A 2682-nucleotide genomic window follows, 5' to 3' on the forward strand; every position below is an offset into this window, starting at 1 on the left:
CGCGCTCATAGCACACACTCTACCGAGGAGCATCCAAACACACATACACACACACGCGCACACACACACACACACACACACACACACACACACACTCGCACACACATACACACAGACAATGGCTCACGCGCAGCGCTCTACACTGGGAACCGCTCTGTGGTTGTGCAGACAACAGCAGCACGAGCACGGCAGATTCTACCCGGTTTTACGTCACGACCACCACGCCCCCATCCACTGGGCCTCCGCACGCACACGCGCAAGTATCATATATTAGTATCTCAACACACTGACCTACATTTACTACATACACACTGTACGCTGTACTACATCCAAAAGTCGATCAGGAGCCTTTCAAGTGTTCACAGATATCTACAGGAATGTTTTAACACACCTCCAAAGTTCAGTCTGAGACGTTGGTTAAATCTTCTCTTTCTTATGAGCAGAGGAATATTTTCTTCTATTTCGTCTGCTTTCTCTTCGCAGTAACAGGTTCTCCACTGGGTTTTCTCTCCTGAGAGCAAACATTATTGCAAATGCTCTAATAATACAAAGAAAATATCCTTATCTGTGGCAGTTACAAGACTGTGAAAACAAACAAAAAAGAATCTGACCAATCAATTAATGTTGAATGACTGACTAAAGAATAACTGTTTTTTTTAAATCAGTTTAACATACATTTACAAAACATACATTTTGTATTGCATTTTGTACATTTTGCATTAGTACAGTTTTATATTTTTTTCGCATGTCATATTTTGTCTTGCTGTCTTTTTTTTTTTTCTATTTAGGCCTGATATCAACACCAACTATTTTGGACTTGAATATGTTTGATTGTCATTTTTGCATCTTATTTTGCTCCCCCTAATATTTAGTGCTGTATAATTTTTCTCACAGATCAGTTTAGTATTTAGTATTAGTATTAAGATTTCCACTAAGAAATACTAATAATACACTGATTGTTATAACAAAACACTTTAAATTCATTATTATGGTTAACACACACTTTTAATGATGATAAATAGCTTCAGCTTTATTTAATCACTAAAATCTGAAATGAGATCAAATGAAACATTATGCCCTGTTGCAGTTATTCTCCTTGTGGCGGGGAACAGGTGTGATTCTCTACCCTTGGTGGGGTTTGTCCTTCTTTCTCTCAGTGATAAATGCTGACTCAGAAACGGATATCAGCTACTTCCTCCGAATAGGAAGGTCAGTATGCTGCTAAGAGTGGACGTTGTGAGGAAGACTGAGTCGTGGTGTTAGGGATGAACTCACCGCTGCAAGGAAGCTGCAATCTGACATTTGGCCATTAAGGTCCCACTGGCTCATTTTATATGTGAATGTCATTTATTCCATTTTCTAACACTCACAGACTGGATTAGTAATGTATCTGAAAGAGATGGAAAAATACTGGCTGTTTGAAACAAATTGGCAAAAATATTCTCTAGACCATACCTTGAAAATCCACATCCTTTAAACCTAAAATAACATTGCATCAATTGTGTAAGACGGTAAAGACTGCAGCTTAAACAATAATACATTCATTCATTCATGGCCTGTAACCGCTTTTCCAGTTCAGGGTCAGTGTGTCTGAAGCCTACCCGGAATCATTGGGCGCAAGGCAGGAACACACCCTGGAGAGGGCAATAAATAGATCCAAATAATTATTTTTTCAGAGATTTAAAGAGCTGTGCATATGTTGTGCAGTATCATTAGAAAAGCACTTCCATAAATAGCAATTAGATTCTCACATGAGCCTGTGGGTATAAGGCCCTGAGAACTTACAAGTGAAGAATTAGACCTGATCTCTATGAATTGATTGAACTTTAATATAGTATCTTTGGGAAGAGCTAGAGTTGTGTTTAGGATCCAGAACTAATCCTCCTGACCTCATTATATTTATGTTAAATCAGTCTCTATGAATTATGTGCTTGAATTTGCTTGAACCAACAAAAGAGGTGTGGGACAATCTACTGACCAACTATTTATGAATACACAATTTCAGAAGAAACATCAGGAAAATGTGCCTACAAACTTTATCATATAGGTTACATTTTCAGTGGACATTCAGAATGCTGTAGTGTAGCAGGAGCAACAATAAGGACCAAATCCTGCAAACATTAGGAATAAAACACACAGCTTTTTATGGTAGTCTCTAAGTAAATTTGAGAGACACAGAGAAATCAGTTAATGTTGATTAAATTGATAAAACGAGACAAAAAGTTCCAAAAGATAGAGCCTCCTTGATGCTGCCACCTACTGGAGCAGAGCTGGGTTCACAGGACAAGCTGTAAATGTAAATGTTTATGTAACAGAGGGAGATCAAATGAACACTTCCGTGCTGCAACCAGTGGAAAGTCCCTAATGATTTTAAGGACACGAAGTTTGCAAGTAAATTAAACATCTAGGTGTCAATATAAAGACACTGGCATTATTTAGAGAGCAGGTATTGTTATTAAATGCCCTTCCTGTGTATTACAGTACCAGTCAAAAGTTTGGACACATCTCATTAGTCATTGGTGGAACAGGGCTGTCATGTATCTAAAACAGTCAAAATTCATTTTATTGGCTCCCAATTTACCTCTTGTTATAGTTTAGAATAAAAGACAAGTTTGAAAACACATAAAATGAAGAGCAGATACAGAACTTATTTTTATTATCAGCATTTAATCATCATGTCAA

This window comes from Hoplias malabaricus, chromosome 17, assembly GCF_029633855.1.
Source record: "Hoplias malabaricus isolate fHopMal1 chromosome 17, fHopMal1.hap1, whole genome shotgun sequence".
Taxonomy (NCBI): Eukaryota; Metazoa; Chordata; class Actinopteri; order Characiformes; family Erythrinidae; genus Hoplias; species Hoplias malabaricus.